This window comes from Microtus oregoni, unplaced genomic scaffold (assembly GCF_018167655.1).
Source record: "Microtus oregoni isolate MIOR12 unplaced genomic scaffold, Mior012 000012F_ref0000307, whole genome shotgun sequence".
NCBI lineage: Eukaryota > Metazoa > Chordata > Mammalia > Rodentia > Cricetidae > Microtus > Microtus oregoni.
In genome coordinates, this window is record NW_024543071.1 from 27,931,787 (window position 1) to 27,958,843 (window position 27,057).

General features: G+C 43.1%; 1 protein-coding gene across 7 annotated transcripts in view; it reads left to right on the plus strand.

Annotated features, from left to right (window-relative positions):
- The window catches only part of Sgms1 (sphingomyelin synthase 1), a 261,385-nt gene that overhangs the window by 71,489 nt on the left and 162,839 nt on the right, over positions 1 to 27,057 (plus strand). For 6 of the 7 annotated variants that reach the window (XM_041661109.1, XM_041661108.1, XM_041661114.1 and 3 more), the window contains exon 3: positions 15,231 to 15,316. The gene's annotated coding sequence lies outside the window, so the exon portion shown is untranslated. Of the gene's footprint in view, positions 1 to 14,302; positions 14,321 to 15,230; positions 15,317 to 27,057 lie in introns of those variants that run through there. The other variant, XM_041661112.1, reaches the window with a different exon arrangement.

The window sequence follows — 27,057 nt, forward strand, 5'->3', positions numbered from 1 at the left end:
GTGGTGGCTATGTACATAAAAATGGCAGGTGTTTGTCTAATATGTCATCAGCAACTCATCAAACTTACATGGCTTAGGATTCTGTTTTTGTTTCAAAAGTCTCAGATGACCAGAGTTGACAAGAAACATAAACATATTAGTGCCTTGGCCTCCTAATTTCCCCAGTGAGTAGGTATCCCCGTCTAAGGCTTTCTTCCTCCAAAGGTTTTATTAATAAAACAATGAGTGTACAGGATTTCCAGCCCACTTCCTCTTAGAAAGAACAGGGTGGGGCGGCCTGTATAGGAAGGGCCCCTGGCATCCACGTCCGGCTGTGGCTCTCTGCTCTTTCAAGCTGGAAGGAGACTTCTGGGATGGTAGATGTAGCTTCTGAGCCAGTGAGGGTTCTTTGCCGACTCTTTGGATGTAGGAACACAGGGTTATCAGTGTGCCTGGGCCTATGGGCCAGGCAGAGGAGTGGGCTTAGTCTGGGAGCTGATGTCTCCAGGGCCACCCTCTTTGGCTTCTGTGATTCTGTTGAGGCTGGGGCACAGACACGAAGGCTGGAGATGAGACTCTGAAGTAAGACTGGATTTCCTAGATTCTGTTGTTGGATCACGAGCTTGGAGATGAGATGGATATAAAGTTATTGAAAGGAAATTCTTTCAATTGGGAGCAGAAGCAGCAGTCTTCCCCAGGGATGGGCACACCAACTGGTTATCCAGTACCAAATGGTCAGCCCTGAAAACATATGAACAAGCAACGTAATACAGAATGAGCAGGTTGTATTTGTATATTTAGGTATATATGTATATGTATATATATATGTATATAGTGGTTATTAATGAAAAAAGAGGCTTTGAATTTGAAAGAAAGCAAGGAGCATATGGGGGTTTGGAAGAAGGAAAGGAAGAATTGATATAATACCCCAAATAAAAGAAATAAAGCAAATTGTTTGGGCTTCTGATTGGGAGCAGAATAAAACAAAACAACAAAAACCTTTGTAATATATTAATGAAAATTTATGTGCCTAGGCTATGGTAACTGTGCAAAATACATTTAAAGCGTGGTGTGGAAATGACTGAAGGAATACAAAGCACCTTTTGTTGCCTTAAGTAACGGCATTGGCAAAGCAGCTCAAGCATCACTGGGTTCGAGAGGTGGGCAGCAGGCTTGCCTGTCTCTGAGGCTCACTGTGAAAATGCAGGCTCTTCCTGTGCTACAGATTCTTCATGCCCCAAAGCTCAGTTAAGTCCCCCTTGGTACCTGGTAAATGTCAGTAGACTGGATATATATAGGCTTTTACCCCGGGGTGGAAATGAAGTTGTGTTGAGTTCAACTAGAACAAGGCAGTTGTCCTCCTTTCCTCGACTGAGACGCGTTGCATGGAAGAATGAAGACAACAGTCACAAAACAGCGTTGTAGCTTAGCTGGCAGACTGCTTGCTTAACGTGCATGAGGCCCTAGGTTAGGTCATGAACATCCCATAACCCCAAGTGTGGGCATGGATGCCTGTCCTCTCAGTAAGTGGGAGGGGGAGGCTGCAGGATCAGAAGTTGAGGTAAAGATGAGGCCAGCCTGAGATAATGGGACCATTCTTCAAAAACAGACACACAATAAAGAAAATAAAATATTTTAACTACCCCAACCTCTTGATCCCTGTAGAACAAGGCTGAACATACCACCTAGAAGGTAATCCCAAAGAAAGCGTTAAGAATGAAGTTACAGCAAGGTGCATATGATAAATAAAATGTGTGGAACAACTTTTCTCTTTTCAGTCTGATGATCATTCTTAGATCATAAACTCTTATTTTATTGCTAAACCGAGCCTCTGAAATGAAAATCTGTCTAGCTAGTTCTTTTCTCAGATGTAGGAGTCAAGGCCCAGAGAGGGGAAAGACCTTTAGACCTGGCACGTCATTGTCCATCGTTATTCACAGAGACCAGGCTTCCAGATGTTTCGACTGAACATTTGAACAAAGCTTGAGATACCAGATTCCACAGGAGCTAAGTTTTCAGGCCACATCTGGAGTCCCAAGAGCAAAGGAATATAAAAGACCATGAACATCCTTCTTGCCAGGGCCCAGCAAGTGTCCTCAGCTTAGTGTGAGGTTCCTCAGCCAACACTGCCTGCTGCCTAAGAATATCCCAAGGCACAATACAAATGACCAGACACTAAGATGTCTCTGGTTGTTTTTGATGGAGAGAATTTCAGAATGTCTGTGTGCCTGCACTGAGCTGGAACTGTCGGAGTCCCTGAGAATACAGAAGTGACCAAGACTGGCATTCATGACTGCCATTTTGTCAGCTTTGTTTCTTTTCCTATGTGACCATGTCGGTATATTTGATACTTTAAAGAGCATTTATATGTTTAATATTATATCTTAATTATTTTTGTGTGAAAATAATTTTTACTACCTGCATAGTATTCTATGTGGTTGCCTCCTAAATTTTTAGACTTTTTTTTTTTTGCATTTTCAACAATTATTGAATTTTAGTAGTAGAACTGGATCAAATGGTAGAAGATTCATGAAACTCTGGATGCATAGTGATATCATTCCTCCCAGCACAGGTCTGTTCAGCTTAGTTTATTATCATTCACAGGGAACAGTTCTCAAAGTGCTGACTTCATGGGAAGCATATTGCATTGTTTCTGGTTACATTTCTGTTTAATGTTACTTTCCTTCTGGATTTACGCTTGTCTTTGTTGCTTGGTCCCTATAGCTGCACTCCGTGCTCGAGTGCATTGAGATAATGACTTAGGTATTTAAAAGACAATCAAAGGAATCAGTCATCAGCTTACGCTCTTGTCATTGTAAGTCCAGCAAATCCAGACCTGATCCATGTAGTTATAGAGAAAGGTAGATCTGCATCTGCCTCGCCTAGGAAGGAACATGTGAGTTTGGATTGATACAGAGGCAACCATAAACCACTCCTGGAGCTTAAAATATAGCTCACACTGGTACGTGATGCAGCTGCCTGCCTGACTGTAGCTATCTCATTCCCCAGTAGGAATATGGTCTAAGTCTTTTTTGTTTCTCCACTCCAGGGCCTGTTTGTTTGCATCTATTGGTTTCTTTTCTTACTCATTTTCCCTTTCCCTTTCCTGACACAACTTCTCACTCTATAGCCCAGTCTGTCCTCAAACTTGATCCTCCAGCCTTGGCTTTGAAGTGCTTAGATCATAGACGTGCACTCCCACCCCTTGTTCAGTGCTTTTACTTTTGAGAAAAAAAAATACTGCCTTACCATTCTGTTGCTCTGATTTAAGTCTATTTGGCATAACCCAAGAGCTTAGTGTCTACAGATAGCAAGATGGTTATAGATGTGATACCCCAAAGCGAGCACTCGGGCAGTGGGTACCAACTATACAAGGACCCGGTATCCTGAGATATGACTTGTATGTCAGATGCTTGGGTATGAAGAGCAGTGCCACCAACCCTCATTGTAGGGCATGTGGTGGGATGATCATATAAAGAATTTCAGATTTAGGAAAACCCTAGTTTCAATGACATTGTGGAGATTCTAAAAGACGTTCTCGCTTAGGCAGAGTGATCAGTGTTTGTACTGGCTCAGCATCCATCCTAGTAAAGACATGTGGTAACACCCACGTGAGTGTTTGTTTACCTGCCAAACGCTTGTATTCTTTTCCCTTCCTCCCTCTCCTTCTCATCTTTACTCACCATAAAAGTTAGTGGCAATATATGTTATCTGGCAGATTTTTAAAGTAATCAACAGTACGTACACTGAAGTTAAGGAAGACAGTAAGATTAGATGTCCTGCTAGAACACTGGATGAATTCAGCCTGCTGAAAATGAATCTTTTAAAGCCTCTCAACTTCAAGAGGACTTTTTTTATTAAAAGAAAAAGAAAACTTTGTCCTTCTCAAAACTCTGTTCTTTAGTTTTATGCTCATAGCTTTTTAGTGAAGTCATTTGACACCTTTTGCCTGCGTCCTACAGGCCAGGCTCCAAAGGGATGCCATTTTTCAGGGCTAAGGGGAAAACTCTCCTTATAATTTAACTTTGGTCAGAGCCAAGTGGCCTTCCCTGTTGTCCTTTCTGTCGTCCCAAATATTTAGGGTAATTTCAGTGTAAAGTCATAAGCATTGCCTTATGCTTGAAAAATTAGTTTCTTCATTTTACAGCATGGTTGGTTTTGGCTGTTCCAAGTACATACATGTCCTATATTGTATGTTACCTGAAATATTTCATGCAGGTAAAAATTTTGAAGTTAAAATAACTCTATTTTTTGACATGTGTAATGTATGTTTGTGGTGTGTGTGCATGTACACATATATGTGCTTGCATGTGGAGGTCACCTGTTGACGTGAGGCCTTCTTCCAGCGCTCTCACTTTGCCTACTGAGGCGCGGTCTCTTGCTGAGCCCTCTTTGCCTCTTGGGCTCTGGGGTTGCAGGCAGGCAGTGAGACCCGCCTGGGTTTTCTGTGTGTGCTGGGGATCCGAACTCTGGTTCTCACATTTTCATTGCAAGCGCTTCATAGACTGAGCTGTCTCCCTGTCCCCAAACAGCATGAACTCTTAAATGGCGGCCCCCTAGTTTTAGACAGACCATCCAGTTGGTGTCTCTAAGATTTTTGGATATAGAAACACACATTGTATTAGTTGACTGTTGGAAGAAAGCTCCAGGGAGAAGAACTCTGCTAAGATTCAGTTTGCTAGGCCACTCATGTCTGTTGCGTGGCTGACATCCATTTCACAGCTTGTTTATCCAGTGCCTGTTAGGGAAGTGTGCCCTGTGGATGGTGCCGGACTGGCGCAGTGGGGAGATGAACTGGCATGGTGTGTGCTTTAAAGTTAATGAGGATCAGACAAGGAAATCGCAAAGGTTATTTGGGGAAAGCCCTTTTTCCTCACTAAGTGAGGTTAAAGCCTAAGCAGGATTAGTCATCCCTCCTCCGCACCCTCCCCAACTTGGTTCTGCTTTCCCCAAAGCATTAATTGTATGGTACTGTAATTGTCTGTTTATGTTCTCTCTCCAGTAAACTAGCTGGCCTATCTTATTCTTCTCCGTGCCTTCTGCAGAAGCATAATACTAGTAGATTGTTTTTACCCGTCTGATTCATCTGTCTGAAATAGTAAATTAGAAGACATTTTTTGGCCTGTAGATATTTCAAAATATTGACAAATATTTTGAATAGGCAAAATATTTTTACCCCCGAGTGTAAACTTCGTTCATTTAAAAATAATAGTAGGGGCTGGTTAGATGGCTCAGAGTGTGGGTAAAGGCTCTTACCACGCAAGCCTGGCGAACTGAATTCAAGTCCCGGAATGAAGGTGGAATGGAGAGATACCCAACTCTAGAGTTTTTCTCTGCCCTCCACACACTTACATCATGCACACAAACCGTACTAAAAATTGAAATAATAATAATTCAGACAAATCTGACTTCCCGTGGCTCCACTTTTCCATGACTTTTCCATTCCAAAGAGGAGGTGGGTCTGAGGCCTTCCTGGTGGTCATAACTAGCGCCTCCTCAGGCTGCCACCCTCTTCACACACCTCTTCTCAGCCTTTTGTTCTGTGGCTTGGGGTGTGTGTGTGTGTGTGTGTGTGTGTGTGTGTGAGAGAGAGAGAGAGAGAGAGAGAGAGAGAGAGAGAGAGAGACGCATACCTACATTTACTGAAAGCTGGCAATCAGTGTGTCTAGACCCAGCAGTGATGCACACATGGGCTGCACCCCGCCATCCTCATCCTGGAAGTATTATCAGAAATTAGCATCTTAGAATGTACAGAGTCAGCCTTTTGCCTTTGCCCTTTTTCTTGAGTCTAGCTGACACATAGTCCCATGAACAAGTTGGAGAGTTGTTGAATGCTCCCTGTGCTTAGGATGCTCTGGCTTGTAGGATGGGATCTATAGTAAACACTCACTTTGATAGGTGATGTCTTATGACCTCTTAAGTGCCTGGGACTCAAAGCACAGTCTACATCATGAGGATGTAGCGATGGATGGGTCTGGATATTGCCCAGGGCATTTGGTTGGAGCTAAGGAATGCTTTGTAGAATGGCTGTGTGACAACCCTGCCCCCACCCCCATTTTGTCCCTGATGGCTTCGCCAGTAAGTTTGCTAGTTTACAATATCAGTCTCTGCAGTTTATTGGCAGCATAGCCTGAAGCTAGCCACTTATGCCTTGAGACACTCAAAATCCTCTCACGTAAACCGGGGCCATTTGATGAAACCTGAGTGGTTTTGAGGACTGAATAACATCTGTGAAGTTCCTGTTCCAGGATGAAGGATAGGGTAGGCCTTCGAACACAATGACTGTTCTTAACACTCAACACAAGAGGTTTTCTCATTCTCTAGCATCTTGTTTGTTTGTTTATTTAATATTCCATCCTTATTGATATTTTAATGAGTCCACATTTTATTCAAATCCTTTAAATTTCACCTGTATCAGAATAATCCTGTCTATTTGTTATTTTTTTCTGTGTGGCTTAGTATATAAGTCTTGAAACAGAACAATAGCAATTGTGTGTGTGTATTTATATATGCATGTGTGTATATATATATATGTGTATATATCTACTTATTTTTATTTGGCTCAAAGTTTAATTCCAGCTACAGACCTCATTGGCCCATCCATTTGGTGATAACCACCCCCCCCAGGGCATCTTTGGCACAAGGATCTGTTTGTCATTGGTTAGTATGCAAAAGAAACCCAGATGTATCTAACTTCAAAGCCCAGGTTCTTAAAATAAAACAAAACAAAAACAAGAAAATAAAAACATTTTCATGCAGTTTGTATTATACATTGATCATGAATATACTTATTCCCTTCTAGCCCCACCTTCTCTTTATCCTTTCTTCTCTTCCAGCTGTCTTCGTTGCTCCCTAGATAGTTTCACCTCTGCATTCATTTTATATGTTCAGGAATAACTTATTGTGACAACATAAAATGTAGGAACAACAAGAAAACCTACTTGTCTTTCTGAGACTGGCTTAATTCAAGTAATATTATTATGTCCAGTTGTATCTTTTTTCTGCAAATGTTACAACTCCATTCTTTCTTATTATGGAAAGTAATATCTTTGTGCATACATCCACAGTTTTGTCCATCCATTCTTCTGTTATTGGACACTTAGCTTGGCTCCATTATTTAGCAGTTGTGAAAAGTACTATCCATAATAAGCATTGATGTGCAAGTGTCTCTCTGATAAGTTGACCTAGAGCCCTTTAAGTAAATAGCCAGGAGTTATAGGGCTGACTCATTTGGAAGATCTGTACTCAAGTTTTTGAGCAAGCTCTGTACCAATTTGCATAATGGCTAGACAAGTTTACATTCCCATCAGCGTGTGTAAAAGGTTCCCTTTTCCCCACATCCTTACTAGAATTTGCTGCTGATTTCCTAATGACTGTCTTCTGACTGGGATAAGATAGAATCTCAAGTAGTTTTAACTTCATGGCTAGTGAAGTTGAACATTTCTCATGTTTTCTAAAATACTGTCTTAGAACTTCATCCATAAATACTTTATCTACATCCGCCTGCCTCTCCCCCTTTCTTCCCCCTATCCCTCCCAAATTCATTACCTCTTTTTTTTAATTATTATTGTTATATTTATATGTATATGTATGTGTGTATACACACACAAACAAATGTATGTACAGCCTGCTGAGTCTATTTTGCATTGCCCATAGATACATGGGTCCAGGGATGACCACTTGGTATTGAACAACCTATGTAGGAGCTTGTTCTGCAGGAAAATGATTTTTCTTCTTTCAGTAGCCATTGGCCACCTGTAGTCCTTTATCTAGGGGTGGGACCTTGCGGAATTTCCCCTGTCCACATTGTTTTTTTTTATTTTTTATTTTTTTTAATTTATTTATTTCGTATATGCTCAACTATGTTCATGGCAGCATTGTTTGTAATAGCCAGAACCTGGAAACAACCCTGTCCACATTGTTATCTCACCTGATAGTATCATTATGCTGGTCTTGGTCAGGCAGGCATATTGGTGAGCGTTCATGGTTGCACTTCTCCTGTCTTTTCTAGGGGGCACTATGGAGCAGCTGGCATCCTGGTCCCCTCTTCCTCGATATTCCCTGAGCTGTCAGTGTAGGATTACCTTGCAGATCTCTGCATCTGATCAGCTGTAGATCCCTAGAGCAGTCTCCATCTGTTGCAAATAGAAACTTTGTAGGAGGCAGGGCCATGGACTGACCAGGGCTAGGCTGTGTGACTGAGTGTTGAGGCTGGCATGGATGGGTGGGCTCCAGGTAACACACCTGGCTTGGAGGACCTCACATGTCTATTAGCAATCAGTATTTAATCTCTTGTGAGTTGTCTGTTCATTTTACTAGCCTGTTTGTTGACTAGGTTGTTTGATTTCTTTCTTGTGTGTGTTGAGGTAGGGTGAGGTCAACATTGGGCTTCTTCGATTATTCTTCCTTTTCTCTTTATCCATCAGTGAACCTGGAGCGCATTTATTCAGCTTGGTTGGCCAGTCAGTGAACTCCAAGGGTCTGATGTCTCCATTTCTCTTGTTCTGGGGTCTCAGATGGGCCCTGCCACACCTGGCTTTTATGCAGGTATCAGGGACTTGAATGCAGATCATTATGTATGGCAGGCCCTCTAACAGCCTTTGGATTGATTATTTATAGTTGAATTTTCTGATTTCTTTAAATGTTTTGGATGCTGCTCGTCCATCAGGTGCATGACTAGCCAAGTTTTCTCTCATCCTGTATTCTATCTTTTCTCTTAGTTACTGTTGCTGTTGCTGTAGTGACCCAGGAGGTCACTTAGTGGATTGTTGACCTTGTTTTCCATAGCAATTCAAGTCCTGTTCAGAAAACCTTTCCGTGTATCCACATCTTAAAGTTTCTTCCTTATTTTTTACTCTCATAGTTTGAGGTTTAGGTCTTTTGGTTTTTGTTGTTGCTTTGTTTTGTTTATCAAGACAGGATTTCTCTGTGTAGCCCTGGCTGCTCTGAAACTCACTCTGTAGACTAGGTTGGCCTTGAACTCAGAGATCTGTCTCCCTCTGCCTCCAGAGTGCTAGGATTAAAGGCCTGCGCCACCAGCACCTGGTGAGTTTTAGATCCTGTGTTAAGGCCATGTGTTCATTTTTGTGAGGGTGAGAGATGAACATCTGGATTTATTTTTTACATTAGACATCGAGCACTTATTGAAGAGATTCTTTTCTCTAAAGAATATTTTTGGCTTCTTTGCCAAAAGTCAAGTGGTTGCCTGGGTTTACATCTGCAGCTTCTGTTGTCTCTGTCTGCTTTCGTGCCCGCACTAGGCTGGTTTTGTTACTGTGGCTCTGGATTTGAAATCAAATATGATATTTCCAGCATTATTCTTCTTGTTCAGGAATGCTTTGGGTATCTGGAGTCTTTTGTTCTTATGAATGAAGATGTTTTTTTCTATTTCTGAGAATAATGGCATTGGGATTTGGATGGGGATTGCACTGGATCTGTAGACTGCTTTTAATAAGATAGTTATTTTTACAATATTATCTCTTCCAGTCCATGAACATGCCTGGGGAACATGGCAGCAGGTAGGCAGGCAGGCCTGACACTGGAGTAGTAGGCGAAAGCTTACATCAGACCTACAAGCAGGAGGCAGAGAGAACAAGAAGGAAAATGAGAATCCTGAGAATGTCGTGGGCTTTTGAACCGTGAAAACCCAACCCCAGTGACACATCTCCAACAAGTTCACACCTACTAATTCTTCTCAAACAGTTCCACCAACTGGGGACTAATTATGCATATGAGCCTATGGGGGCATTGTCATTTAAACCACAAGAGACTAGGATGCTGTTCTCTAATCATGGCTCTTGGGGCTGTTTTTGTTCTCATTTTCCCCACCCTGGCGTGTGTTCTTGGTGGACATTTTATGAAATTCTGTTGTAACAGTGGATAGATACCCACTAGCTGTGTGGTTGAACGCGTGGTCTGCTCTTTTTCATTTTGAAGTTATATTTGCCTTACTGCCTCTTGCCTTTAATAGAATCAGAGATAAAATAGCTTGAAGTTGATAAGAGTAAGGTGAAAATTGTTTGTCCGTACCAATAGCTAATGCTTATTAAGTGATTGTTGGATAATAGGTACCAACTAAATACTTTTGGTTAGCATGTTAGTTGATCCTTGAATCTACCATGGCGTGTGTTGCCCCATTTCATACTTTGTAAATTTTATGTGTGTTACGCTTGGAAAGAGTCTGTGCTTAGAAGCAGGGAGATTTCTGTAGCGCCGTCAGAACTGGGCTTCCTTCAATGAGTGGTCTCTGGCTTAAAGCTTTCAACAGTTGCTTCTGTTTTCTATTATTGTTGAAACTTCTATAAGGCAGAATTGCACATTCGACTGAAATATGAACACTGAAGTTCATCATATTGGTCATTAGCACAGCACTTGTATTGGGTGCGGCATCCAGCATGGCTCCTGGGATGCTCCTGACTGGGAAAGCAAGGAGATGAAGAAAAGACAAGCACATAGAGAAGCTTGCATGCAGCTGAACACAGAGGAGGCACTGCATACAGAAAACAAGGTAGCAGGTTTCTGGAATACACCAGCATCCAGGAGGCAAGTTTAGATTATCTTGGTAGGAGTGGTGCCTAGGCATCAATATGGGGTCGGAGGAGCTATGGTGGACATTTTCTGCACATTATCAACATCCACATCTGGACTTAGAGGAAGGCCTTGCCATCCCTCTGAGCCTCAGGGATTGGGGGGGCTTTGCCATTTTCCCCTGTGGCTGAGGGGTTGGAGTTTTTGACATGGCTGTACCCATGTCAACAGCACGTATCACTCAGGACATTCTCCATTCCCCACAATTGTGGGTACATAAACTACATGTTACTTAGATTAAAATTATTGTTTTGGGGGGAAGTCCTTGTATTGAAGCTAAAATTCTCATACTTTACAGTGAAAAATTATGTAGTTATTTATTTCCTATCTTTGGAAATGTAAAAATTCTGTCTATTGCTCCTCATAGCAGAGTAGATCTTAAAATGTCAAATGGTAATGGTTTCCCTGTTTGTTCTTTGGTTTTCTCCCAGATTAAATTCTCCACATGAATTTTGTATCTTCAATTTTTAATGTCTTTTTTCTTGATTCATGTGTATATTTTTGGATTGTAGAAATTGCCCATCTCCTTGTCATATCTTAGCCTATGTTCTGAGAACTCTATATGGGCCAAGTCTTTGAGTATCAGGTACTTGTGAAGGATTCAGATGAGCGAATCTCACTGTCCCTTCAGTATTGTCCCAAGGTCGCTATCGATGTTCTGGGACTTTTCCTTGTATTCCTCATTACCCTGTTAAATTTTTAGCTATTGGAGTTGTTTGGCTCTCCCGCTTCCTGGCTGTGACACTGGGATGCTGTTGCATCCCCTTGCCTGTGTGATTGTCTGTGAAATGAGCTGAGTGTAATAGCATCCTGTTGGCAGAACACCAGCATCCACTGTACAGAACGTGTGGAGACTGAGTGCTCATCCCTGCTTAGCACGGCGGAAGGGATCATCACAGTTCTGCCTGTATTTCTTCCAGAGGTAGCCAGGTGCTGGGAGAGCACTGTGGTGGGGCTGAGGTAGAGCACTGAGGTGGCCCACTAAGCCAGCCTTAGACAGTGATCACAAAAGAATTTCTCAGGGGTTGTCCTGCCCCCAACAAATTAGCCAAGAGGAAGAAGGGAAAGCAGGCTGCTTTGCTAGAGAGGCTGGGGGGTTTTCACAAGAGATGGGGTCTGAAGTGAGGGAGATGAACGGAAGAGCAGATGGGGACCAGTCATGGAGCTCTTGCTGTTCCTGGGAAATGGGAACCCACGAAAGAATCCACGTGGAACAGGATCCATGCTGACTCATGGAAACAGAATTCCACTGGAGATTCAGAGGGACCTCTGAGGAGGTGTGCTGAGGGTTCCTAGGGATGGAGAATGGTAGGGTCGGGAGAGATTGGGAGGGCAGCACTGTTACATCACTCTTGCTTTTTAATTCCTGGGCCATTTGAAGCAAAACCAAAGAAAGGCAAGGCTGTCTGTACGTGGACTAGATTAGCTGCAGTGTGGGGTTTTCACATGGAGAAAAGTCTGCTGAGGCAGTAGTGCGAGGCTCTCATCGCTGTGGTTCTCCCTGCTCCGTGTGTGTGCATGCGTGCGTGTGTGTGTCTGTGTGTGTGTGTGTGTAGCAGGAAGTGTGGATCTGGTGGAACAGTAAAGATAAATTCTTTGGTTTCCTAGAAATACAAAGTTGTCTTTCTTTGCAGCATGTGATGAAAATACCATTTTTTTTTCTTCTGATTTTCCTCTTGTTAACGTTGTGTCTGGGGTTGTATTTTCTTTCTTTCTTTTTTTCTTGACTGCTTTCTAATTCTCTGTCGAGATATGTGGTTAATAGTTTAAAAAAAATGAAAATGCATCAGAAAATGATTCACATGGAAAGTCTTCACTCCTAAGTATGTGCATATAAACAGGAAATATGTACCATAGCAACCGACTGCTGGCTTTGACTGGAGGAAGAGTCATAGAACTACAGCTGTGCTGGGGTGGGGGGCAGCCATGAAGTGAGCGTCTGTTTTCTAGAGTAAGGAGAGACCTTTCTTTGCCATCTCATCTGGAATCACTTCCATCCTAGAGAGCAATTTGGATGCTGGGGCTTACAGACCAAGTGAACAGGTGCATAGCTAAGAATGCGCCAGAAAGTGACTGTTTTGGAATCTGTACAGACCTTATTAAAATGTGCTGAAAGGTGTGATCCTTCACCGTTCCCAGTACAGCCTTACCTAATGTTGGAGGCATGAAGACAAAAAGAGGCAGCTAGAGCTGATCTTCCATTTCCACACTAAATACAGGCACTGCATTCACGAAGCCTCTGGCAGTGGACAACAGGTGGCCAAGACCGTGGCCCATGAGAGAAGAGGGTAATTTGAGGGTCCCCTGTCCTATCCTGGTATTTGGCTTGTGCCCATTTTCTGCCAAAGTAGATGTGGCCAGCACCGGGAGAGCCTGCTGTCTCATAGCATGGAGGTGGCAGGTCTCTCAGGGCCGCTGAGGCTGGAATTCACCCAGCAAGATAATGGAGAAAGAAACTGTTGAGGGTTGAGGTATCCATAAGATCATGGATAGCAGAGAGTAGCTGCATCCAGGCAGAGAACAGAGAGACAGGTGCAGGAAGGTGTGTTCCTTGAGCACCTGAGCCATGCTGGCGACAGATTGGATCAGCCACATCTCAAGGAGTAAGGACAGGACTGTTGAGGAAGGCCACTTGCTGGTGCTAGGGATTTAAGGATCGAAGTGGATCCATTTTAAACAAATGTAGATCCTGGAGTCACAGTTGGTGAGGTCGACCAGTAATTTAGCTGCCACAGCTGAACTGAGCCCTTTGACTTGTCTACTTCTTGGCAGAAAGGAGCATGTGGCTCATAATTAGGATGAAGGTCAACAAGGTGAAGCAGGCTGCCTGGAAACCGTCATTGAGGATCCCGGTCTCTTGTTCTTCTTGGAAAAGACCCTAGGACTCTTTGGAGAAATGATTTCATCCAGAACAGAGAAAGGACAGATACAAGATTAAGTCCTGAACATTTTTTAATGTGAGCAAGAAATAAAAATAAGGAAAACTAAGTATGTTGAAAATACATAGTAGACATCTTGAGGGGCTCTCCCTGGCTAGGTCTGAATTCCAATGTAAAGCGCAGGAATGAAGTAGGGATTTGTCATGAGAAAGCAGGACTCATGTGTTTGTACTGAGCCCAGCTGCTTCACTGGGTGAACAAGGATGGAGAGTGCTGATAATGAACCAGTAGTAACGTGGAAGGAACGCTGGAGTCTGTGCGCTGCAGCTGCCTTTAGTATGGAACAGGAAGACGTCAGGATATCTGGGAAGTTTTCCCCTCTTCACCTCTCCTTTGTCTTAGGCAGGGGCTTACTATGTATCTCAAGCTGGCCTTGAACTCATGATCCCCCTGCCTCAGTTTTCCAAGTGTTGCTGTGACAGAGGGCAGGAGAGGGGATTTTGAGGTGTAGGACAAGGTATTTGGATGGTATTAAAGTGTTTCCCCCTAGATGAAGTATTTGTTGTAAGGCGAAATGCCGTGATTTCTTTTTATTGAATAAAATGGGTATTACTTTGGGGTCAAGATAGACCTTGTACCTTCAGAGGTGATATTCAGAGAGTTTCTCACTTAGGGAATTTTCCAGCTGAGCAATCATAAGCCATTCTGATTCATCCAGAATTACCCGAGGAAAGGTCAGACAAGCTGAAATAGAAATGCTCCATCAATTTAAAAGGGAGGAACTACATTCTTCTCAAGGTGTTGTGGCAACAAAGAGGTGCTGTGTGTGTTTCACGTTACAGAAAATTAGGAGTGAAGTACTTTATCTAACCCTGGTATGTATCCTGAATTGGAAGAAGTCTCATAAAATTTTTGTTTATTAGGGCAACTGAATACAGAGTGAATTAAAGCATCTGGGTCAGTGGTGCCAAGGTTGATGACTGTGTTGCAATTGTGTAAGAGTATCTCTAGTCTTTGGGAATAATCTCTGAAGTTCTTTGAGAAAAGGGGCTGTGATGTGTGAAATTGATCTTCATGTGACTCAAGACAAAAGTGCTCAATGTGTGTGTGGGAGAGAGCAAGAGAATGTTCAGCTGTGATAAATATGACTTTCAGGGCAAAGGAATACTGGGTATGTGAGAAAGATAATGGTTCAGTTACGCTGGTATGGATTTTTTACTCTAAGAGTAGACAAAGGCGTTTCTCCATCTATCAGGTGAAAAGTTAGACCAGCAGATCTCATGCAAGAAGAAACAATATTGGTTCCAGCTCCTAAGGGCTGGGTTCAGGAGCCACAGAGGATGGGGAAATTGAACCCAAGACCATGTTAGACCAGCACTCTGCCAGCTGAGCTGTATGCCAGCCTTTCTCATTTCTTCTTTGACACTTGGTAGCTGAGTGGTTTGGGAGGAAGTTTTCTAACCGTTGAGAACTTCAACTACGTTTAAAAAGAATATTCCCCAGAAGTATCATATCCTCTGGATTGTGGGGTTCCAATGAGGAAATGGACACCACTGCTCTTTGGAAATTAGAATAATTTCTTCCACAAACACTGGCTTACTACTTAGAGTTTTGATTATAGATGAAAAATGGCTCAGGCCAAACTAGAGATTTCCCTTAATTTGGGTGGTCATTTCTCCTCTTAAAATGGTGAAGATTTTACCCAACTTAATGAGTTTCTTTCTGTAATGGACACTTTGGTTTCTTTGTTGACTTGGCTCTCATTTCCTGCCTTTGTTATTCTAGGCAAAGCTTCGGTGGCTGAAGGAGCTGCGACCTTTCTAGCACAGTGCAGTTGGAGTGCAGCAGGGTGTGTGTAAGAGGTAGCACAGGTAAGTGAAATTGCTCCTCATTTACTCTGAGACCTAGTGTCCGACCCTGGTGGCGGTGAGAGAATGTCGTCTTTTGTGGTATCTCAAGGAAAAAATCAGCGAAGGAAATGTACCAGGCTTTTTCCTTGTTTGGGGCCAGCACCCAGCTCTCAAATCATGACACAGAGACTTCTTATTAGTGATGCATGCTCAGCCTATTTAGTCTTGTTTCTGGCTAGCCCTTTTAACTTAAATCAAGCTGTTTCTCTTTATCTACTTTTTCCTTGGGGCTTTTCCTTTTTCTTTCTGTATGTTCTGCTTTACCTGCTTCTTCTGTATCTGTCTGGTGGCTGCCTGGCTGGCTGGCCTCGGGTATCTCTCTCTTTCTCCCTGGTTCTTTCCTCTTTTCTTCTCTCCTCTTCTGAGTCAAGATTTCCTGTAGGAGGAGGCTGCTTGTTTGTCCTGGCTGCCCAGAACCTAAATAACCACACAGAAACCATATTAATTAAAACACTGCTTGGCCCATTAGCTCTAGCTTCTTATTGGCTAACTCTTATATCTTAATTTAATTCATTTCTATTCATCTGTATATCACCACATGGCAGTGGCTTATTGGGAAAGATTCGGCAGGTCTGACTCTGGCAGCTCCATGGCGTCTCTCCCTCTGCCTTCCTTTTCCCAGCGTTCAGTCCAGTCCCCCCACTTCCCAAAGTTCTACCTAAGTTCTGCCCTATCAATAGGCCAAGGCAGTTTCTTTATTCATTAACCAATAAAAGCAACACATAGACAGAAGGACATCCCACACCAATTTCACCTCCTACTTATTCACCTCCTGCTCTGCCTGCCAGCCTCACGTATCTCTCTTCTGCCGTTCAGCTTTCTATTAGACCAATCAGATTCCTTAGGCAGGTAAGGTGAAACAGCAACACATCTTTACATAATTAAACAAATGTATCACAAACAAATGTAACACACCTTTACACAGTTAAAGTAATATTCCACAGCATAAACAAATGTAACACATCTTTATATAGTTAAATATTTCATAACAAGGAAAGGCCATTATCTTCTGTAAAGGGTCAGGAAAGGCACTGGAGAGGCCAGCTTGTCTGTTAGAGGAGGCAAGCAGTGTGGTTAGGCAGAATGACAGACTGCACACAGGAAACAGTCTCCTCCTGAGTCATACAAGCCCCAGGATTTTGAAAGATTTCAGAAAGGCTCAGGGGTATCATCCAGGGGCAGTCCCCTTTTGTCCAGGTTTGCTTTCAACTGAAGTCTCTTTCTTAGAAGATTACAGTTAGCAAATTTGCTGCCTTCCTTGCATTTGGGCAGCTTATGCCAGGGCTGCTAACACTGCTAGGGAGGTGGAATAAAGGCCTTCACGGCGTGTATTGGTTAATGCCATAAAGATAACTCAGAAGGCATTAAAACGTGTCAATGCCACATTAAGGAATGGAAGCAGAGCAACTTCTCCTTAATTTTAGCAAATGCAAGCCCAAATTCCAACTCCCACTACCCTCCTTGCACCTTCTTACTGTAGTTTGTGGTTGCTGGCCGACCTGTAATCTGTCTGTTCTGGGTGTCTGTGCCTGACGCCTGTGACTTGTGCTCATGTATGTCTGAATCTGTGCCTATCCCTACAGAGGGCTTTGTTTTGAATTTACTGAACAGCAGGACATGGAAAGGGAGGGATTCTTTTCAGTATCTCTAGCAGAGTCTTACAAGGAGAAGTTACTTTATTGACCCCCGTGACACAGAAGAGCATTTAACAGTACCAGCAATGCTGTCAAGACAAATTCCCATGCTGCTTCCGGCATCTATGGTGGTGATTGGTTTTAAGGTCCTTCCAGCCTGTTGGCTGTTTATCACCGCATACACATACACACATAACATTATTCTGAGTCAGGGGCATGGGAGAGCACATACTTTAAGATTAAAGCTGTGCACTTAGCTTAATTTCTAAAAGCTTGCATGGGAAATCTAAGATGTAATAAGGTATGTTACTGTCTTCTCTTAAAGGCTGGTTAAAGACAAATAGGCTGAGCATACAGTAGGATAGCAGGCCAAATACACAGCCTTAAATGATTCCAAGCACCATGATTAACCTAGCTGCAAAGTCCAGCAAAAGTTCAGATCCTTTGGGGTCAATAGATATTTTCAGAAAAATGTATTGCTATGACCTAGAATATAAAAGCTAACTGTATGACCTAAATAGTGTCTCCATGTCTCTGTCAGTTGCCAATCTAGCATAACTACTATGCCTGGTGTAATTACCATATATATAACTGTGGTATACATAAAGACAATTCTGCCAAGTTTTGCATATTTTCAGGCTTGATAAGAATGATATATTTCATGTGACATTTTTACAACTTGCCTTTTTTGCTTGTGTGTGTTCTGCGATTGTTGTGTGTAACTGTAATGAATCACCTTTTATTGCTAGAACAGGACCTGCGGGTAGAATCTGTAACATGAAGGACCAGGCCTGCTTGTTTGGGTTTTTGTCCTGCCAGGTACCCCACAACTGTTTAGCCACAAAGAAAATCACACATTGATCTCTATAAATTATAAGCTGGTTGGCCCATTAACTCTAACCTCTCACTGGCTAACTCTCACATCTTGATTAACCCATTTTCCTGATCTATGTTAGCCATGTGGCTCAGTACCTTTTTCAGTGGAGCAGATCACATCCTGCTGCTCCGGTGGTCTGGGAAGGAGTGGGAGGAATCAACTTCCTCTTTCCCAGAATTCTCCTGTTCTCATTACATCATTTCTACTTCCTGTCTGGTTTTCCCGCCTATATTTTTTGCCTGGCCAATCAGCGTTTATTTATAACATGATTGACAGAATACAGACAATTCTCCCACACCAAGAATCCATTGCAGTTCATCTGTGGTCTTGCTTCACTCCAAAAATCTGGTATTTTTGTTGCCCTCCTAGTAGGTGAGGTACTATATTCTAATTTGCTCTTCTTGGTGAATCATGAGATTGAGCATCTTTTGTTTGGAGAACAGAGCTCACAATTTCAACGTAGGTAACACTTTTCAGTCTTTCCTTCTCCCATCTTCTGGCCTCAGCTCCTATTCTGGCCTGGGTCTTTCTCTGTAGCCCAGGCTGCCTAGAACTTGAGATCCTCCTACCTCGTCTCCTGAGAGCTGCATTGGCTTCTTTCATTCTTCCCATGTAGGATGGATGCAGCTTATCTCTCTTTTGTTTATTGGCTATAATGGAACATTGTTGTTTCCTGTGTGGTCCATTTCCATTGCTTTGGATCGAAGTTTCTGTTAGTTCATATCCTTATTCAGTTCCCATTTTCCTTTATGTGTTGAATTTCTCTTCTAATAATTGTCCTGAATGTTCTACAGACACTTGGCAGTTAAGAAAGCTCAGTCAGCATCTCAAATATTCCGACTCCATTCCAGAATAATATAAAACTCACAGGGCCACTAATGTTCTTTCTGAACTTAGATGATTTTGTCAAACTTATATAATTGTGTCACTGTAAGAAATAAACTCGTAATTTTAGGACAGTTTTTATTCGTTTTTTAACTCAACACCTTTACCACGTCTTCCATTTTTCTTTTTCCACCCTGTGCCATTCTTCCATCTTATCAGCTTGTCCTCCCTCTTCAGAAGGAGAGTCTTTTTTTGTTTGGTTTTAGTTTCTGGAATGTCTGATTCTCACTCTTCCATTTCTCGGATTACAATTACTTCCAGATGGCCTTGTAAACACACTCCCCCATTGTGCCTGTACTGCCTTTCTTGTCAGTTTAAGACATCTGTGAGGCTTTTGTTTGCTGCTCTTTAGTGAATGGCTTAACTTACTCCAAGGTTGTCTTTGGTGATGTGCAGTTCTGTTTTTTTTGACATGTTTTTAATTGTGCATTTCATGTATCTGCAGATTTCTTGTTGTTTATCAGTTCTGAAAATGCCCTGGCTATTAGTGTTCTAAACATGGTCTCCTACTTATCCTGTCATTTTGACAGGTTAAGTGAATGTCAGAGGTTCTTTTTCCTCTCAGCACCTTTAAATTCTATTTGATGTCTGCTTTCTTTTCTGGTGCATTTTGTTGACTTCCTCAAGGTTGAACTTCTATTTAATAATTTTCTCTTCTGCTGTATTGAAGTTTTCTTTGAGATCTTACTATTAATGATCTTATATTCTCTTTTTCAAAAGTGCTATTTCTGCTTTCAATATCTGTGAGAATATCTTTGATGAGTTCTTTCTGCTTTATTTCTTATTTTTAACCAACAATAAATAGTTATTTCATACCTTATATTAGTTAATAGCAGGATTTAAGCTCCTGAGTACTCTAAATGAGTCTGTTTTCTTCTTCCCTGAAGTGCAGGTTGAGTTTGTTATTTGTTAATAATACAAATGAGGCTTTTATCTGAGAAGATCACAGGTAACAATACCAGCTGTCTAGGTTGGAGTCACCTGGAGATCCCGACTGTCTAGGATGCAGAGGCAGGAGGATTGTCAGAGTCATTGTTCTAACCCCGTCCAGGCTAGTTCATCCAAGCATGATGTCACTCTTATAGTCCCAGCTCTTGGGAAGCTGAGACATGAGAATTACTGCGTTTTATGTCATCCTGTGCTGCACAATGAATTCTAGGCCATTCTGGGCTATGTAACAGTGAGACTCGTTTCTTACCTCACCCTGCCTTACCACGTCACTTGATAATTCTATCTTGGAATCTCAAGGTATACCTTCTGCGGACTACAGACCCAGGACCATTTTTTGCCTGCTTGCTTGTTTCCAGGAGTATCTGGAAGGCAGGATGTCTAGATTCTCTCCACTGTGCCTGAAGTCTTAGCTGTCTCCCGCAGCTCCGTCATTCTGCTGAGTTTACTCTTCAAGAATCTTAGCCTAAGTTTCAGTGCACGGTTGCTGCCATGTTCTCGCAGATCTGGTGTTTGTACCCGAAGCTAACCCTTGCGTGAAGTCCTTTTTAAAACATCATTTTCTAGCTTTTCTCCAAAATTATTGTATAGCAGAAATCTACCCCAGGTCCTGCCTTAGGAGTGCCCACATGATTAGAACACACACAAGAAAACAAAGCAATGCTTCCTCAGGCCCAGCTTCTTCTATTGCACCATCTGTTTTCTGTTCAAGTGTCACTTTTCTTTCTATCCAGACTATGACACATATAAGATTCAACAGTGGGCTCTGCCTGTGGATGCCTTTCTTCTTCACATGGAGTGGAGAAAGAAGCAGTTTGCTAGTGTGAATCCGAGGTCTCATTTGTGTGAGCACCCTCGGTGTTTAGCCTGTCCTCTGTTAGGTGTGGAAGGCAAAATGAAAGCTTCCATTGATAGAATACTAAGAAGCTTTGGGGCTTGGGCGTCTGGAATACTTCAAAACTGCATGCCCAATATAATTGCTGATTTCATCGTTTCTCCATTTTCTTTGTTCTTTCGCAGAACAAGCCCAGTCATACCTCTTTAGATGGCACAAAATTTTGACAGGTGTGTGTGTGTGTGTAATTAGTGATAAAACTGGGCTGTAAGGCATGCTTCTAACCCACAAGATCTTTATCCTTTGCTGGTTCTAAGGATGGCATTGTGGCTTTTGTAATGCCAGCATAACCTTAGAAAGGCAGGCTCTGCAAAGGCTGCTGGGAAATGCTGAGCTGTGACTGGGGGCTCTCCAAAGATTGACTGGTATTTTCCTCACAGAAATACAAATGCTAGAAAGTTCTGCAGTTTCTCTGCCTCTGGATTTCAGCTTGGATTGGTAGTTCCTTATGTCTGTGCCCTTACAGTCTTGGTTTTGTTTTGATTTATTTATTTGGCAATGCTTCAGGCCCTGCTGCTGGGTTTTGTTTTCTAAGTAGTGTTGGGTTGGCTGAACATTCTTGAAGTTCTACACAGGGACCTGGGGGGAAGTAAGGTATAGGACTGAAGAAGCTTTCCAGGCATGGCCACACTTCTCCAGGGAGCCCTGGCAAGCCCTCTGGGCTGCCTGTCACTAGTGAATGTTACTTGACTATGGGGGATGAATGCAATCACCTCAGCTTTGTCTCTGTTGGCCTGGGCCAGGTGGTTCATTTAGCAGCAGATGCTGGCCCTAGGAGTCTCTGCCCCTCCTTTTCATATTTTTCTGTAAACATATTCCTTTGAAGGTTGTGATTAGTGAGAGCCCCTTGTCTGATTAAAATGTTTTTATGCTTGTGTATAAATTAGGCGAAATCATTTCTAACATGGTTCACCCAAGTACAGTTAGTTTCTTACTGTGGACCCGATGTTGGTCAGCCTAATTATGTGGCATTTCAGATGGCTATGTCTTTTAGGATGTTTAAAACCAGGTCTTGCTGGCCGTTGTCAGAGTGAGTGTGAATCTCCTTTTGTTCACCAGGCCCAGTTTCTGAACCCAGGGCAGTGCTTTGCCAAGTGCTCTCTCTGGTTCTTAGGGCTCCAGCAATTTGCCTCTGTGGTGACACTGATTACTTTTCTCTCTCGCCTTGGCTGTGGACCACCGGCCATTTGCACATCTTCTCTCTACCTCTCTGTCTGAGACTGGTATACTTCTGAACAATGGTTTGGAAGGTTAAGATTCCTGCAAACCCTTTTGACTACAAGTTGTTACCTGCTTGCCAGTTCACCTTTAAAAAACGCCTTCAGGAGTAGCTTGGTAAGCAAGCACATGCCTTGAATCTCAGCACTTGGGAGGCAGAGGCTGGCAGATCTCTATGAGTTCAAGGCCAGCCTGGTCTATGGAGTGAGTTTTAGGACACCCAAAGATACACAGAGAAGCCCTGTCTCGAAAAACAACAAAACAAACAAACCACCAGCACCACCAACAAATGCCCACAGGATAATTGTTTGTTTGTTCATCTGTTTCTTTTGCCTCTACAATAGGAAAGTGCTGAGAAGTTGGAAGCATGGTACAGAGGAAGCCGTATCCGCTTTATTGGTAACCAGACCACATTGGTCCCACTGGAAGTTGAACTCAGCCTGTATGGTTCTGGTTACCACTCAGCTTTCCTCAAACATGCTTTTCCCACCTTATAACCACTTTGATCTGTGCATTTGCCAGAGAAGTGCTTCCCAAGTATTTTGGTTTTATAGCCACTTAATAGTCTTGAATCTCTCTCTTTCTCTCCCTACCCTGTTTGTGTGTGTATTAGATGTTCATGTGACTAACAGGCTTTCTTTTGGGCTACCACCCCGCTCCCAAATCATGACACGGAGGCTTTTTACTAGTTATGAGTGCTTGGACTTAGCTTATGCTTATCCCACTAGCTCTTACAGCTTCAATTAACCTGTTTCTTTTCATCTGCATTTTGCCTCAGGGCTTTTTATTTTTCTTTCATTCTGTATGTCCTACTCTGTGCCTTTCTCATGGTTGCCTGGCTGGCTGGCTCTGCTGTCTCCCTCACTTTCTCCCTTGTTCTCTCTCTGTTCTTCCCTTTTTGCCTAATTCTTTTTTCTATTTATTCTCTCTGCCTACCAGCTCTGCCTATCCCTCTACTGCCTAGCTATTGGCTGTTCAGCTTATTATTAGATCATTCAGGTGCCTTAGGCAGACAAGGTAAAACAGCAACACATCTTTACATAGTTAAACAAATGCAACATAAACAAAGCTACACATCGTTATGTAACTCAAAATGTAGCATCAACCTATGTAACATGCCTTTACATAGTTAAAGGATTATTCCACAACACGCATGCACACGTTGACATTGGGTGACTTCCTCAATTGCTTTCGATCTTGCCTTTTGCGGATAAGGTTTCTTATTAGCCCAGCAGTACCCTGACTGAGGTAGTCTGGAAGGCCAGTGAGTACCAGCGACCTCACTGTCTCCACTTTCCCAGGCCTGTCACTTCAGGCCGTTTTCCTGGATTCTTGGGGGCCAAGCTCAAGTGCTCAGACTTGCCCATCTAGCACTTTAGTGAGCTGTCTCCCCACACCCATTGTATTTGTAAAAGTCACTCAGCACTCCAAAGAGCTTCATGGACATGAGTTAGACCCAGCATGTCATGGAAGCAGAATAATGGTGCCCAAAGATGTCTATGTTCTGACCCGTGGAACCTGGGGGTGTGTTTTCATGTGGCAGAAGATGCAATAACTATAAGGAAGCTAAGAATCTCAAGATGGAAAGAGGAGTCTAAATTGTCTAGTCATATGTAAACAAGGTGTTAGAGCTGGGTCCAAGTAGGATCCCATAAACTCACGTGAAATTCCTTATAAGATTGTCATACGGTGGCCAGTGTCAGGGAAGGAGACATGAGATTAAAGCAGACATCAAAGTACAACACAGCCCAGGGGTCCTACTCTGGCCCTGTTCTCCTTCAGTGCTTCTAAGAGGAACCCAGCCCTGCAACACATTGTAAGATGTACTGTGAACCTGACCTCCAGAACTGTGAGATCATATGTGTGCATTGCTTTCAAGCCATCGAGTTTGTAGTCAGGAAGTTTATAAAGACTATAGGTGAGTTGGGCTCATGGATCTGGAGTCTAAGAAGTGGAAGCGCGTGGACCAGCATCTGCTGAGGGTCTTCTTACTGCGTCCTAACACAAAAAGGAGACAACAGTGTGGGAGCTTGGCCACCAGTGCCCCCATTGAAGCAGCACCACCACGGCCTCTGCGAGTCCTAATGACTTTGCAAGGCTCCATCTCCAAATATAATCAGGACCAAATATAATATAGCCAAATATAGTCATAACCATTGTAATAGGCAGTCACCGAAATGTTAGTCTCCCTTCTTTTTGCTCCAGGATGAGCTAGGAAAAATGAACATGTTTGCGTAGACTGTTTAATTCAGAAATAGCTAAAATAATACACAATAGCATGGAGGCAGAGGCATAATTGCAAGGGAGTGCATTTTTTGGCATTTGTAGATAAACCATACAGAATATCTTTTGTCCGCTGCTCACAGGCAGCTTTTGATAACTCGTTTGGATCTTTTGAAGTTAACAATAAGCTTCCTTTCCCTGGGAAGAAGGAAGTTGAAATGACTTTTAAGATTCAGCTTTGATTTGCAGTTATTCTTCCTGACTTTGAAAATCCATGAGGTGCCACCTTTCTACTGGGGTCATCTGCAGTGGCCCCTGCCACTCCCTACCAGTGTCCTGCAAGTTAAGCATCACTCAGGTCCAGTTTTTGTAGCAGAGTGCCACCTGCTTTGATGGGTGTATAGATAGTGTGACAGTTTGTGTTGAAGTGGCTTGATTTGGAGCTCATTGGAAAACTTTAGTAAAGATTTCATTAATTGGTAAATGTGCCTTTAATGTGTTTATGGAGTTATGTTTAAATGGACGATTGTAATGCTTCTTGTGTGACTGGGAGGTATTTCGGAACTCTCCCTGTGACTTTCAGTTGTTCTTCAGCTTGTGAGTTGGAGAAGCCTGCGTGTCATACTTTATCGTCTGCATTCCTGGCTGTATTGACAATTTGGGGGTGGCAGAAAAGAAGGCAGAGAGGGTAACTCTGGAGACTGGAGTTCTTGTGTAGAGGGATCCTCATTTGGGGACCATGGCTAGGGTGACCTTTGCAGACCAGAGCTGGGAGATGCGTCTACACACTTTGACAACCTTTTCCAGAGGCCCACAACTGCCTGCCCTTGCCAGTTTCTCTTACTGCATGATGTAACCTGGTTACTGCTGTGTAACCAGGACGCAGGTTCTTTCCAATTGAGCCTCAGTTATACGAGGGAGAGGAGAAGCAAGCAATCAGTGACATTTGATGTTGTGTGACCGTGAGTAGAATTCCCATCAGAGCAGCTCAGTGTCTTACGTAAAGCATCACAGTGGTGGCCTCTGTTACCAAATGTAATCACAAGAATCTATTTTGTTTCTGTATATATTTTAGGTTATTGCCTGGGAGCTCCCGGATAGCATGCTTGAGCTTCTCTCGACAGTCCTGGAGTGGAGAAAGAGTGCTTGGTGGGCTATGTATCCTCTCCTCTCCTTTTCAGATGCCCATACTCAGGGATGCTGTGGGTTGACAAAGGTCCAGATGGCCCATTGCTTGTTAGGAGGCAGCCTTCTGAGAAGCCATGTGATTGATTGCATCGGTGTTTAGTGCTGTTTAGAATCATGCATGGGTGGTACTGTGGGCACCGTTTTGATTTGAGAGTTTTTTCATTGATGAATCATTAAATGTCAATGCTTTTTGTGTGCAGAAGCAAACTATAATGCAGGGCCAAGTGCTAAACTATCAGTTCCTTGGCTCCTGAACTTTCTCAGAGCTGGCTCAAGAGATTCAGCAGAGGAGAGACAAGCTTAGAGTCTGCCAAATCCAGGCTATTCATTGCCGTGGACTAGGGTCTCCTGGGCGTGTGTTTGTGAGGGTGATTTGAATATTAGATGTGGCTTTGGAAAGATAGTCTCTCCAGAAAGAAACTTTCTGCAAGTGTTCCCCTGCCCCACGTTTTTTCTTGAGTGTGTCCTGACGACTCCCACCCCAGCTGTTATGGATTCTTGATGCTTCTTGAGCGCTGTGTCTCTGCCAGCACAGCTCTTGGCAGAAGCCCTTAGCGATGAAGTCATAAGACACAGCTTGCGCTTTGCTCCATCAACCTTCACGGTAGTGGGGAAGATCTGCTCTCCCCTACAGTGCTGCTTAGCTGCGTGCGAGCCTCAGTCATGTGTGGGAATGTCTTGTTTTCTACTTGTCACCTCCTGTGGCTCTGCCCCTGTCCTTTTTCGGACACATGGGCATCTCCCTGTCAACATTTAGTTGCTTTATGATATACTTCTTAAACTAGACTGTCTCTACTGCATCTTTGATAGATTTCTTTCCCCTTAAGATCCATTTGTTTCTCAGTCCACTCCCTCAAAACCCTGCTGCTAATAATGCAATTTGATAGCCACACTTCACTTTTGCAAAATGTTCTTTGATCACTTACCCTGTGCCTGGGAATTTGGGGTGTAGATACCAGGCGATAAAGAGATGTATCGGGTAACTGGGACTATTGGTATTGAACAGGGAGGTGGCGCAAGATACGGTTACAAATAGCAGTAGAGGTTAGTAACAGAATGTTTGCAGACTGTGAGTAAGGAACAATTCTGGCTGTCAGTGTGGGTCTCACAGACTCGAAGAGAAGATCATGCTGGATAGTAATTAAAAGCTGGCGATGGATTCCAGTGTTCACTATTCCTGAGAGCATCTGAAACAAGGTCCTATGATGGTTGGACGGCCTATGGGAGAAAGTTGCCATAAGGTGTCCCTAAGATAACATCACTTAGAGAATTGACGATTCTGCATCTCTTCTGAGTCAAGCTTTGGTCCAAGGAGATGAGTGGTCTTCAGGAAAGCTCTTAAGCCGTGGAGATCTTTGGTAGACCTTTCTATTTTGAGAGCATCTTGGCTGTGTCCCTAATAATTAGCCATTCTGAGACTTGGCTGTTTCGTTCTTGTGGAGGGCCCGGGCCTGGAGCACTGAGTCTGGGAGTGGGGTTTGCTTACTAGGACCTTCTTCTTAGTCTTATCCAGACTACGCTCATGACTTGTCACCGTTGGTAGTGTGTGCCAGCTTTGTGTGGGCGTGTGAATCTACTCGAAGTTTCTTTGAAAGAAGTGGCCATTGTCTTCTGACAGCATAAACGGGACCTGAAAATTGAACGCCAGCTTGCTCATAGCAGCTGCGGAGGAGCTAGCTGTCTCATTTGTGTAATATTTGAAAATTAGGATCAAGGTTTTGTGGTCAAGTCTAGCCTGGAGCTTCCTGTGTAGCCTGAGCTAGCTTGGAGCTTCCTATGTAGTCCAGCTAGCCTTGAGCTTGATTTCCTGTTTCTGTGTTCTGATTGTTGGGGT